Source organism: Eschrichtius robustus, chromosome 2, assembly GCF_028021215.1.
Source record: "Eschrichtius robustus isolate mEscRob2 chromosome 2, mEscRob2.pri, whole genome shotgun sequence".
In the NCBI taxonomy this organism is placed as follows: Eukaryota; Metazoa; Chordata; class Mammalia; order Artiodactyla; family Eschrichtiidae; genus Eschrichtius; species Eschrichtius robustus.
The window spans coordinates 85551629-85566679 of record NC_090825.1 but is presented as its reverse complement, the minus strand read 5'-3'; the positions used below and the strand labels follow the sequence as shown (position 1 = coordinate 85566679).

At 32.1% G+C, this 15051-nt stretch overlaps 1 pseudogene; it reads left to right on the top strand.

Moving 5' to 3' along the window:
* Nucleotides 1–13342: 13342 nt before the first annotated feature.
* On the top strand, nucleotides 13343–14030 carry LOC137758892 (protein BTG4 pseudogene; annotated as a pseudogene).
* The last annotated feature ends 1021 nt before the right edge of the window (nucleotides 14031–15051 follow it).

Genomic DNA, 15051 nt, shown 5'->3' with positions numbered 1-15051 from the left:
AAGACACTGATGAAAGAAATTAAAGATGATACAAACAGATGGAGCGATATACCATGTTCTTGGATTGGAAGAATCAACATTGTGAAAATGCCTGTACTATCCAAAGCAATCTACAAATTCAATGCAATCTCTATCAAACTACCAATGGCACTTTTCACAGAACTAGAACAAAATATTTCACAATTTATACAGAGACACAAAAGACCCCGAATTGTCGAAGCAATCTTGAGAAAGAAAAATGGAGCTGGAGGAATTAGGCTCCCAGACTTAGACTATACTACGAAGCTACGGTAATCAAGACAGTATGGTACTGGCACAAAAACAGAAATATAGATCAATGGAACAGGATAGAAAACCCAGAGATAAACCCACACACATATGGTCACCTTATTTTTGATAAAGGAGGCAAGAATATACAATGGAGAAAAGACAGCCTCTTCAATAAGTGGTTCTGGGAAAACTGGACAGCTACATGTAAAATAATGAAATTAGAACACTTCCTAACACCATACACAAAAATAAACTCAAAATGGAGTAAAACCTAAATGTAAGGCCAGACACTAAAACTCTTAGAGGAAAACATAGGCAGAACACTCTGTGACATAAATCACAGCAAGATCCTTTTTGACCCACCTCCTAGAGTAAGAAAATAAAAACAAATATAAACAAATGGGACCTATTGAAACTTAATAGCTTTTGCACAGCAAAGGAAAACATAAACAAGATGAAAAGACAATCCCCAGATGAAATATTTGCAAATGAAGCAACTGACAAAGGATTTATCTACAAAATTTACAAGCAGCTCATGTAGCTCAATATCAAAAAAACAAAAAACCCAATCCAAAAATGGGCAGAAGACCTAAATAGATATTTCTCCAAAGAAGATATACAGATTGCCAACAAACACATGAAAGGACGCGCAACATCACTAATCATTAGAGAAATGCAAATCAAAACTACAATGAGGTATCACCTCACACTGGTCAGAATGGCCATCCTCATAAAATCTACAAACATTAAATGCTGGAGAGGGTGTGGAGAAAAGGGAACCCTCTTGCACTGTTGGTGGGAATGTAAATTGATACAGCCACTATGGAGAACAGTATGGAGGTTCCTTAAAAAACTTAAAATAAAACTACCATATGACCCAGCAATCCCACGACTGGGCATATACCCTGAGAAAACCATAATTCAAAAAGAGTCATGTACCACAATGTTCATTGCAGCTCTATTTACAATAGCCAGGACACGGAAGCAACCTAAGTGCCCTTTGTCAGATGAATGAATAAAGAAGATGTGGCACATATATACAATGGAATATTACTCAGCCATAAAAAGAAACAAAATTGAGTTATTTATAGTGAGGTGGATGAGCCTAGAGTCTGTCATACAGAGTGAAGTAAGTCAGAAAGAGAAAAACAAATACTGTATGCTAACACATATACATATGGAATCTAAAAAAGAAAAAATGGTTCTGAAGAACATAGGGGAAGGACAGGAATAAAGATGCAGACATAGAGAATGGACTTGAGGAAACGGGGAGGGTGAAGGGTAAGCTGGGATGAAGTGAGAGAGTGGCATGGACATATATACACTCCCAAATGTAAAATAGATAGCTAGTGGGAAGCAGCCGCATAGCCAGGGAGATCAGCTCGGTGCTTTGTGTCCACGTAGAGGGGTGGGATTTGGAGGGTGGGAGGGAGATACAAGAGGGAGGGGATATGGGGATATATGTATACGTATAGCTGATTCACTTTGTTATACAGCAGAAACTAACACACCATTGTAAAGCAATTATACTCCAATAAAGATGTTAAAAAAAAAAGAATTTTGTTTATCATAATTTCATGTAAATAAATGATCAAACCTAATGACAACCTATGCTCCTATGAGTTTACTGTATATATTACTTTTCATGAGGCAATTTTAAAATTCTTGTCTTGCATTATATATATAAGAAACATGTAATCATTATGGTTATCAATTAAAAACACATCCATCAGTAACAACTAGAAATTATTTGTTCACTGAGTAGTAGCAGCTATTAAATAAAAGCTGAAGCAACAACCACAAAAAGGCTAAGGGTATTAAAAAGACTCTGGATGGGTAAAGATGCTTTTATTCATTAGAAATTGAGATGTGAAAATAGCAACCCAAGAGGAAGATTTGGATAATATCCTTAAGGTTGAACACAATATAAGTTTAAAGCTTATATTATATATAAGCTAATATATAAGAGCAAGTTTTCATTTGCTCCTCATGCAGCTATGAGTAAAAAATTAAGAAAAAAAAGATGGAAAAAACCAAAAGAGATTATATATATATATGTTTACTCAGAGACCGTTAGTCCTTCTTTATCTTTTGAAATGTGAAAATAGAAGAGTTTCTGGAAGATCAGCATATACTTTCAGTATTTTGAGCTAATAAACATCTGAAAACCAAGTCACTTTCAATATCCACAAGAAATACAGTGAGTAATATTTTCCTTTCATATCAGTTATAGTGTATTTACGTCTTTAACATTGCACAAAAGATAAATGAACCTAAGTTCATTAAAAAGTAGCTTATATAAAGATAACAATATTTTAAACTTGTGGCCAATCACTATTCTAGTTTTATACATTTAAAGGAACTCCATTAGCAAGATAATAACTTATTAAACAAATGGGCCTTGAATATAAACAGTAGTTTTGACTAATTTTATAGAAAAACCTACATCTAATAACAGAAAAAAAAATTAATCCTTTTAGAACATTCTTTGAGCAATTAGCTTTATCATTCAACATTGTTTAAAACAATCCCTGGTCTTTGCAAATTTATGCAAAATACATTCTATGTACATCTGACTTAAAAATAACAATTTTTAGAAAGAATATTTAAGAAGATATAAAGGGCTACTATGGTTATTAGCTTAAGAAAGATAATTTGCCCCCACCCTATTTTACTTTGCTGTTTCCACAATCTGTGGGAATTAGAGTCTAAACTAATTGAATAAGCTAATATAAATAACAATGAATCAAACCCAGTATCAACCCCAGGATAGACAGGAAGGGCACACCAAGAGATGATGCAAGGTATCATCAATTCCCTTTCCTCGGAAAAACAGTTTTAAAAGGATAGAGTCCAGCTGATGCAAATGAACAACAAATATATCACCCTTGCAGTTGTTTCCTCCTTATCTAGACATTGACAATTACCTTTTCTGCAACAATGTATTATTGTTGTTTTATTATTTGAAGTACTTCTTAAACTTCCCACTTTTTCTCCTTTTCTGTAAATTGTAATAGTGTATCATCTCTGTATTACTTTAATGATCTATTGAATCAACATTTGTACACATCAATCAATCTATGCAATGATACTTGAGTACTTTAAGTAAAATCATATCTCCATGATATCCTCTTCAAAAATCTACAATGGTCATTTTCTAGCCTATTGAATCTTGACTTCTGTGTAGGAACCTTAAATTTAAAAAAATTTCCTTTGACTTATTTGGACCCATTTTCCAATGATTGTATTTTTATTCACAGCAAAAGGTATAATTGTTTTTAAAGAGTTTTTTTTAACTAAAATTATTTTTATTTTTTAATGTATCACAGGAGCATTAAACTGAAAGCTTTACTGCTACCCTGAATATATATGTAGACATCAGATGCTTAAGGATAATGGTTTAGGCCTTTTTGAAATTACTATGAGAACAGGTATAAACTAAGCATAGAAGGTTAAATAACAGTTAATAAAATCAAATTTTGTCATAAGTATTGGTATTAATTACAATTTTGAAAATGTCCCTACTTGTCCTGACACTGTATCTGTGATCTGTTATTGCTAACACTTTAAAGAATGGAGTCACTGGATTAAATGTGATAGATTTTTTTAAACTGAGGGCCACGGCAAGCATTAATCAGATTTGAAGTATGGAAGTATGGAAAGTAGTAATATTGTTTAAAATTTTGTGATGATGGCCTGTCAATTTATTGCCACCGCAAAAAGAAGATCACTAAAGTGATATGAGAGATAGGAAATGTTAGAATCTTACGGATGATATACTCATTAACAAAATGTGATCTATTGAACATTGCAGGGTCATGATATGAGAGAAAAATATTGGTAGATCTATCAAGGAGGACAACAAGGTTTTAGTCATGAGCAGTTAAGTAGGGCCTTGTAAATTATTCGGCAGTGCAGAAGTGACAGTAAGAGATTGAGGAACACCTAGACATTGAAATCGACTAGCTCATAGGATATCCAAGAGCAGAAGGTCAACAAGCAAGGAGACAACTAGGTTTGCCAAACATTACTAACGTGAGATACAAATTTGAAAAAAAAAAATCATCATTTAAAGTCAAGTCACAAGTTATAAAGAATGGTGCAATTCATAATTATGTGCATGGGAAAATTTCCAGGATTTTGTATAATGTGATTAAAGGAGGTTAAAGAATAGTTCAGTATGATTCTGTTGACATAAAGCCAGGGTCCAAACCTAAATTACCTGTATTTATATTATGCTAGATATTAAAGAAGAAAAAGTATGGAATTGTTAGCTATCATTTACTCTGGGGTGATTTTTAAATGGAATAACTTTTTTTTTAATTTAAAAATATGGAAAGGGTAAAGAGATCGTTCACTTTTAATTCAATATGCTTCTGTTTTTTCTTGAAAAATAAAAGGATATAATTTACTTCAGCAAAAATTATTTATTTGAAAGAGGAAGACATAAAAAAATTTAATTAAGTATAATACAAGTTTGAGAAATAGGTAAATATATTATGAAGGCAAAGGAGAAAAATATGGATTACAACTGTTTTATTTCAAAGAACTTTTAGAGTAGGCTTAAAGACAGCACTTCTGGATTCTGTATTACTTTCCTTCACTTTCTCTTTCCCTTTCCATTTCCATCTTTTACCACTTCACAGGATCTCCAAAGCCCTGCTCTGAGTGAAGATGGTAAACAAAGAGGAACATTCAGACCACACAATGTTAGAATGACTGATCATTCTCGAATATGCCAATGTTACTTCTTCCATCTTTTCATTCTATCTTTTAGAGAATATAGAATTCAGTTATAAATTGCATTCTATCTGTTAGAGAATTCATTCTTTCAGTGAGTATAGAATTTAGTTACAAATCACATCTGTTTTTTTCCCAAAAATAACACTGCTTTTAATGCTGAGTTTTCTGAACATAGGTCTTAGTTGGCATCATAATCTTAACCAATTTATACTCTAAGATTGGTTTGTCAATCTATTTTAGATGCAACAAACTAAAAGTGTATTAACATAGACTGATGTTTGGCTACTTCATTCTCAAACTATTGTCTTTATCACAGGAGCAAAATAGAGTTAACAAATAGAAAGGATAGTATACAATTATACTCTGAGTCATCCAACCCTAATTGTTAAAATTCATCATTACTCAGCACTGCTGAGTCTCTTCCCATATTCTGATTTCTGTAATAACTGAGCAAGTAAGAGAAGATTAAAATGAAAAAAGAAATATGTATCTCTAATGGCAGAATGTCTCAGGATTTGTCAGTTATGATTCATACTAGGCTTCATAATTGTCCTTGATTATATGTGCTATGTTCCAAGAATGATCTTCTAATAAGGTATTACTATCTGATTATGATTGTGAATAAAGTTTTTGAATACAGAGAGAAAAAAATTATGAACACAAGGAGAGCAAATTTTGTATTTATTCTCTTTTCTGACACTTTTTGAGTCAATTATAACTTCATAAGAAGTTTCCAGGAACTGTATTCCCTGTCTTAAAACCAGTACTCCAAAGAAATTCTTTCTTTTTAAAAAAATCCTACCATTAAACGAGCAATTTTATATGATTGGTATCAACTTGGTTTTTTTCCACATCTACAAAGCAGCTGCTGTCAACCTTTCAAGGTTTACTGAAAATAACCCTTCATCAGAGCACCCAGATTCATACACAATACTATTTCACCATTAAGTCTGAAGACTTGATTCATGTGACTGTGCAACTTTGAAATTTCCTATTTTCCAAACTTTTAGTGATTTAGAAGAAAGTGAATAAAGTAGAGAAGCGACTAAAAAGTCACACTCAAATTGAACTTTTTCTTTTAAGAGATGATGAGAATTCCACTACATTAAGAGAAGCCTTTCTCCTTAGCTTTGTTAAGATAGCAGAGAATCCATGAAGTAAAAGAATATTACAGGATTGCCAGAAAAAAATTATTGCTAGGATGATTTTTAAATGATCATAAGAAAATGAAACTGTATAAGTATGTAGATTTGCTTTCCCATAGCTATGTCTAGAATATTGCTCTTTGGGATATATAAAAATGTCCTTAAAGATGGGCTCACCTTTATGATTAATACTTTGACACTTCCCAACAAAGCTTGAAATCAAGGTTGGTACAACCTCTTATTAAAATATGGCAGTAGGTTTGCAAACATGTTAAATTGTGTAGAAAATAATTGAAAAATCACATTCAAAAATAATATTTGGAATAGGAGAGAAAAATAGATATATAGTAAACAAGTCTTAAAATGTGTTTAATGTTAAAGGATCTTTAAATATAAAAGTCCACACAAGAAAAAAACAATCTTGATCCAAGTCTTTAATTGTTTTTCACTAGACTCTCTTAATAAAACAACAAAGATAGTCTAAACTTATTTTTTTAATTGAGAATTAATATAGTGTATTTATTCTAGGGATTTTTAAATTAAAAGGATCTACTTAATAATAAAATACTATGAGAACCACTGATTTCAAGTTCAACTTATTTGAATTTGGTAAGTTAAAAATCGTATATTTCTTTGTTTCTCAAAACTTTAATTTTTAGATTGGAAATTTAACTGTATAGAATTATTAAGTAATGCCACAGTTATATTCCCTGCTTTGTGAGGTAAAATGCCTGTGATAGCTTCATAGGCAGCCAGTGTTTTGTCTCTGATCCCTCTACTGTCTCTATTCTAAGTTTAAAGAGAATGGTTTCTCTTAGTGATCTCTTTGCTTCTTTATTGTGTTCTATTTCTACTGCTCTAATGCAGTTTACTGGCATTATGGTATTCAAAGAGTTATACGGATTTTAAAAATACTTTTTTTCAGATATTAAACAGTGAACAGTATATAAACATTAGTAAGTTAAATGCAAATTATGTTGTTAGAACCTAGAGTCCCTTAAGTCAGCCTGCCTCCTCCCTGAGAAGTGATGTTTCTTTACCAAGTTGTATATCTAATCTGTCTCTCTTGTTCTTATGATGCTAAGCATTTATCTGATTCCCTTGGAAGAATCCATTATGTTGGCAGTTCAGCACAATATCAAGTAAACATTTACCACACTAAGTATCTGGGTCACTCTAGCCCTTATGCATTTTTCTCATATAAATGTTTAAATCTCCTCAGGACTACACAAACACTTTCCCCTGTCCTTACTCAACTAAATTTCTAGGCTAAAATTTGTTTAACTATCTTCTTTCTCCCATAGCGTCTGAGATAAAGACTTTCGTTTGTTTAATAGCTGTCTCACAGTATTTCTTAGGTTCATCACATACAAATATGTGCACAATCACTGGATGTGTAAAGGATAACTCTTTGGCAAGACAGAATACGGAAAATATAATTGCGATTTTGTTGCAAGATGTGATTTCATCACATGCTATTACATTAAGAAAAATATAAAATATTATAATCTTTATTTCTTAAAACAATATAGATGAGCTTATTTGCAAAGCAGAAATAGAGACATAGACATAGAGAACAAACGTAGGGATACCGGGGGGGAAGGGGGGTGGGATGAATTGGGAGAATGGGGTTGACATATATACACTACTATGTATGAAATAGATAACTAATGAGAACCTACTGTATAGCACAGGGGACTCTACTCAATGCTCCATGGTGACCTAAATGGGAAGGAAATCCAAAAAAGGGGGGATATATATATACATACACATATAGCTGATTCGCTTTGCAGTACAGCAGAAACTAACACAAAATTGTAAAACAACTATACTCCAATAAAAATTAATTTTTAAAAATATGTGTATTTCAGATTGGTGAACTGATTCACACCCTTTTTCTTTTTCAAAAATGGTTTACCCAAAAGACACTTATTTTGTTAATCTGTATATTTTATTATCAAAAATTTATCATATGCAGATAAGCCACACACCCAGAGCTTTATCCTCCAACAAATTTGCACAGGAAAATAAAAACACCTGATGCTAATTAAGTAGGTAAAGAGGATTAAACAAAGCTAAGAAATAACCTTGGCTTTAATCAGTAGTAAATTTATTTAAAATGTTAAGAAAATGGAAGAAAAATGATAAAATAATTTTTGCTAAAGGGGGTATTAAGAACAATGTTTTGATTCTTTAAATTCTATGGGCAATATGCTTACTGGTGGTCTTTTAATTACTGGGTAGGAAGCTGAGAAAATGGCCCCCAGCAGGAGTACAGCGTTTTCATTATGCATATAGAATAGAAACCTTAGCTTAGGCTTTTAAGATATATTCCTGCATGAAAAGAAAAGTCTGGTAAGCTGTGCAAGTATAACTTAGATTGCTCTGGTACACAGTCAAATGCTAAGCAAGCACATTATTGCATACAGAGGAAACTTGTGTTGTCCAGAGAAGAAGGCAAGCAGTTGTAGATCCTGCCACATGAAAGGAAGTTTCCTGAGTATTTTATGAGTGACAAAAATAACATCGGGTAATCATCCACATTTATTTTTGAGGAGTCCAAAGGATTCATTGGTAAACACTCTTAATTTCTACAGAAATCATACATTGCCACAAGGCATGTCACACTGACATAACACTTCTGCAGAAGCCAGAAGCATAGACTGAGGTAGCTTACAGAAACAGCAAGAATTATAGTATAACCTTAGTCCATCTGGACTTACGAGATAGTTTTCAGTTTCATGAAGCTTTTATTAGAAGTATGACAACTGTCCCAGTCTATTTTCAGAAGCTTGTCTGTCCAGTTGCCCATGAATTTTATCAGGGCAAAAGTGCAGATAGTGCTCAAAGTGACTAAAGGCTATTATTTTGGAGAAGATTGTAAATACCAAAAGTGACAACTTTCTACCATGTCTATTGAACTAAACTTTATTATCTTCTTCCAATGGAATGCAATGCATTGTACCTCATTTACACATATTTATGTATTTAGTCAAATGTTTCTAATTTTTCTGATGATGCTTTCTCCCCAGCCACCTTCACAATTATTTACTTTCTCATGCTCACCCCACAATCCATAATAATAATTTTGATCATGAATTTGATCAATACCAAAGTCCATAGAACTGATAATATCTTGTAATCTAAGCATCACAGAAATATTTCTATACCATCAAAAAGAAGTAGTGGCTTTGTTCTGATGGCTAAGCAAAAATTTAGAATTTATTTTTAATGTAGGTCCAAAACTGAGTTTGATTTTTGAAAAATTATTGAATATTAATAGTTCAGTATTTTCACATTTAAAATCAAAACAATTTTTGTTGTGCTCGAATGACTTTAACTGGTGAGGAACTTGATGAAAAAGCAAAGAAGAATTTTCTGATAAGAAGATGATAGATAACTTGTTTTTAGAGAAAAAATGTTCATGGCTATGTGAAATAATAGTGTCTTCATTTTCTGACATTAATATTGCTTTATGTAATTTTTTAACAATAAAAAATGCTGCTTTGATTTTGACATTTTGAAATAGTTTAAGAAAATTTACTAAGGTTTAATACTTAGTCCTTTGTCAAGATATAGTACATACAAATTTAACAAAATTTTTCGGTTTGAAAACCATGCAGAAGTAAAAAGCCATTTCTAGAATAGGAAAAAAATTCACTTTGTATGATGAATATAATACTATGATTTGGGGCTCAACTTGGATTCTATGGATAGGAAACATAATTACATTAGCAATATTAGTTACTGCCTAAACAGTAAAACAAAAGGAAACACTACAATATTATAACATTCTACAAGAATTATATAAAATTCTAGTACTCATTTGTGACATTTGAGTAGACATCCTAATATTCTGTTATTGCTTTAATAGCTCCCAGTCTGTGTCCTAGTACTGACTTCCATGAACAGTGTGAGACAACTGGGTTTTTGCAACGCAGTTGTAGATCAAAGTGGTTTATCATATAAATTGCTATCCATAGGAGTAGATAATTCTGATGAGATTTACTTCATTTACTTTTAAGAAATAAAAAAGTATCCCTAGATTTCACAGAGCATAATTAAAATACTAATTGAAATACTGTGCTATATGTGTTCTGCATGTCATCTCATTTTTCAGAGTTCTGCCAGTAGTTTAAACATATCTTGCAAGCATATAATAATAGCAAGCAATGCCTTTGTGATCTTTTTATCCAATGTTGTAGACCAGATGTTTGGAATTTACCCTCTATTACAAAAGTAGTTAAAAGTAAGTGAATGTAGAGTTCGTTTATTATGAAAATTGATAAAGGCATTGGCAAAAAATTGACAGAGACATTAGAATCCATAATGAAGCTTTTCTATGTGGTTTTATAGGTAGAATCAACTGTACCTAAATATTAACTCTTTCTTTCTGGCACCTTTCACTGTTTTAATCTTAAAATACACACATTAGTTTCTGATTGTGTGAATTAATTCAAATTGACATGAACCAAAGATTAGCTTAGACAGTGAAGTAATCAAATTTTTATAATTTTTGTTTTTAAACTTTAGTTTTCTGTCAGAAAAAAATGAAGAAAATAAATCTAAGATAGAATGTTTGTAAAGAAATTGAAACCGGTCCAAATTGGTAAACTATTTTAAAGTATATACAATTAATATATACTGCTAGCCCTTTTTATAGTTGTAGTCAGTAATGTAACTTTAGATTCCACTTATCATAATAAGTTGCAATTTTATACTATAAATCAAAGAAGAATATTTTGCCTGTTGCACCAAGAAAATAACGGATTTATTTGGCTAGTAAAAGAATCTCCTGAATTTGCTATCAACCAAATATGTGATATTTTATTATAAATGTTATGAAATTAAAGGGAACAGAAAATTATTAGTCCAATAAATAAGGATATGGTTATCCTTATTTAAAGTTTTTACCTTAATCAGGACATGACATTATATATTACAAAATGTGTATTTGGTTTTCAGGTTTGTGTTGAGGATTAAACAAAAAACTGCACAGAATATAAAGTACATAAGTACTTATGTGGATAAAACATGTCCTTACTCCTATTTCTACATTTTATTTTTCTTTGTTTACTTGTTTTATTTTGTTTTCATAGCAAGCTATGAAAATGGTCATACATTTGTGTTCTCTAAACTGATGCTAGCACGCATCTTTTTCCCCCTAAAAGTTTCCCCACAAAATATAATATGTTTTTCATTAGACCGGTTGTGGATTAGTAGTTTTCAGAAGAATTAGATGAATTTTAATGTGCATATATTTTCTTTGTAATTTATAAATGAACCTTTCATATTCACCAACCTTCCATATTCACCTAACATAAACCATATTACCAGTTTTCAGTATTTTAATCTTCTGATATAGTATTAAAATATAGAAGATACAAGCAGTAAATCTTAATGTTTTATTTTCAAAATATGTTCCACTTTTGCATTTGAATTTATTCTCAGTCTACTTAAAAGCAAATGTTAAAGCTCACGAGAGGATAGCTGTTATTTTCAGCTCCTCCTCAAACCATCCTTGCAGCCGATTGAAAACCAGGATGGAGGAAATTAGCCGAATTTGATACAGTTCAGCTGAAGCTGAATGTTCCTTTATCTAATCTTAAGGGGATCAATAGCAGAAAATTCTTTTCCCTTAAACTTACGGACTTAAAACAACTTTGAAAAGCTAATAAATTACTAGGCAAAACGGGTTTTATTCAATAACCATGAAAGAAAATGTACCAAAATGACTCTCTATAGTTAATATTTGAATAAATAATATATTCAAGACATTTTTTTTAAAATATTTTTTTAAACTTCTCATTTTAAGATCAGATGAAAGATATGCCTCTTGAAGGATTTTTACTTCGATGAACAATCTTATACTTCCACATTTACATAACGTTCAAAATAAAATACATTAAATACATGGGGCACTAATTTTTATTAAAGAAGCAACAAGAATCAAAATATTTCTTTAACATGTGATCAATCTAATTTAAAATAAGATAAATGGAAATTCAATCTATTTATGCAGTAAGCAGAATAATGCCCCTTGCCTCACAGATATCCATATTCTAATCTTCAGAATCTGTGAATATATTCAGTTTCATGGCAAAGGGGAATTAAGGTTGCAGATAGAATTAAGCTTACTACTCAGCTGACTTTAAGATAGGCAGATTACCCAGGATTATCCAGATGGATCAAATTTAACTGCAAGAGTACTTAAAGGTAGAACAGAGAGGCAGGAGAGTGAGTCAAAGGAAGATGTGAGTGTTGAAGAAAGGCACGCAGAGATGTAACAGTCGTTACTCAAGATGGAGGAAGGGGGCCATGCGTTAAAGACTGTGGGCATCATCTTAAAGCTGGAAACGACAAGGAAACAGATTATGCTCTAGAGACTCCAGAAGGGAATGTAACTCTTCTGACTCCCTGATCTTCTTTTAGCCCAATGAGACCCAGGCTGGACTGCTGAACTACAGAACTGTAAGTTGTTTTTCATTGTTTTTAAGCCACTCAGTTTTTGGAAATTTGTTAAAGCATCAGTAGAAAACTAATGCAATACATCATACTTTTCGTATCAGAGCAAAAGGGCAAAATACACACACAATATATGGGTTTACAAGGTGTGTGTGTGTGTGTGTGTGTGTGTGTGAAGTTGACTTTAGTTGAGTCAATTTTACAATACTATCCAAAATTTCAAATATGCCTTTTGTCTTTATAATCCCATTTCTGGTAGCTTATTCTAAAGTTGTATTTACATGTATGGAAAATATGTGCACAAAAATGTTGATTTAAGACAATTTAACTTAAAAAATTTGAAATAATGAAATACAGATCAATGAATAATCGCTTCCTATGCCTCTGTGTTTGTGTGGGTGTTGCTTTCATAGACTGTATAGCTATAGCTTCAAAGAAAGACATCTTGGCAGATGGAGACAACTGAGGGTTAATTACTTTCCAGAATAAATTTTTGCAAATTTGAATGTTGTACCATGTGCATAAACAACTTATTAGAAATGGGTTGGTGAATTTAAAACTGAATGATATCTCAAATTTCAGGGCTAATGGATGGTGATTTTTTAAAAATGTTATAGAGGTTTGGGTGAGAGTTGGAAAATCTAGTCTTCTAATTCTGGCCCACTTTTTGTTGGGGTTAAAGAGTTTTTGCTGACATCCTCATAGATTTTTCTTGAATCATGATAGATGAAATTGCAACAGTTTTCTTTGTCATAAGGTTAAGCGAAAAAACATAAAATGAGTAAACAGCAAATAGAAGACTTTGTAGAACAGCTGATAACTATCTCGTTTGAAACAAATTAAGTCACTGGTACTTGAGCCATTCGATAGGTAAGGTTTCAGGTGTATCAGGGTAAACAATTAGAATAAAAATGCCCTTCTATAAAGGGTTTAGTGCTGAGGATGAAGTGATTCTTCTCACCTGGGACTTGCAAAGGAGACGACCGTATGTGTAGCTCACTTCGAAGTGTGCTGTAGGTATGATGAGAAAAACCATCCATTTGTAATTGCTACTTTTAAAGGCAGATGGGAGGAATGGGAACTCTCCCAATAAATCAGTTACACTTTTAAGAGAGCCGCGTTGGACTACTCCCATGGCATTTCCTCCAGTGAAGAAAGTTGTAACAAATAACCTCGAATATTCCTAAAGTCAGCAATCCAAAGAGTGTTTATCATTCAGTCTTGGTTCCAAATCCCCTAGGAAAAGAATATGGTGATGGCCATATGGGCCTCCTAGGAAATGTTTATTATGTGTTGCATAAGAACCCTATGGGTCATAGGTCTGCTGCTATACATAGAGTGGAGAGGTACCACTGGGTGAAGACAAAATACAGTGGCTGGGCACTTGGTGGGACAGGGCTCAGATGAGCAGCTGTATTTTCTCTAAAATGAAAATGAGTCTAAGTTTGATAGGCTCAAGAAACAGAAAAAATAACCATAATATAGAGTAGGGTACAAGATGGTAAATCCTCTCATACAGATCAGAACTGTCTTAACTTAATTTTAGTTCTTATTTAATTTTATATGCATTTTTGCATAACACTAATCAATGTATCCAACAAGGTAACAGAATAAAGATATTGAATTAAATGAATTATGAAAAGTAACAGTTTAAAGAAATATGCTATTTTAATTTTAAATACAATATAAAGTGCTTAGATAGTATGAAGTCCTTAGAATCAGTTAGAAATGTTTGGACAATGCATAAACATCCTATATATTTCAAAATAACAACTATTGAAATTCATTAATACAAATATATCTAGTAAGTCAAAGTGCTTTTATAGCTCTTAAAATTTTTGCTATGGTTACAAAAGATATTATTGCATATTGCTCTGAAAAAAAAATAGAATAGCACAACAAACAAAATCAATGGAAAATTATATATATATATATATATATATATATATATTTATGATCTTGTATATAAGCTTGATTCTGGAAAAACTTTTTCCTGAAAACTAAAGAGGACATTTTTTTAAAGCTATAAACTTCATATAAAGAGAGTTAGGAGAGCTGAACTCCTTCCTCATCTATGCAGCCTCGGTGCTTTCAAAAAAGCAATTTTAAGTGTGTCACAAGGTCAACTGTGGACTCTAAAGTAGTAAATCCACATATTTCCAGCATAGTTTCATGGCAGAATTACATGCTTTCATAGGAGAAAAGGCAATGAAAAGGAGAAATAGCATCTGCTCAGCTTTAGGCCTGATTAAGGGGAATTAGTTCCATCAGCATATGTAAATGCTGATTACTTACCTAACAGTATCTTAGAGCAGTAAGGAAGCATAAATGTTAGCTGGTACAAACTTGTCTCGGTAGTCTGGGCTTGGATACTATTGTCCTAAGTGGTTTACTCAAAATCAACCAGCTACGACAAAACTGAAACTTG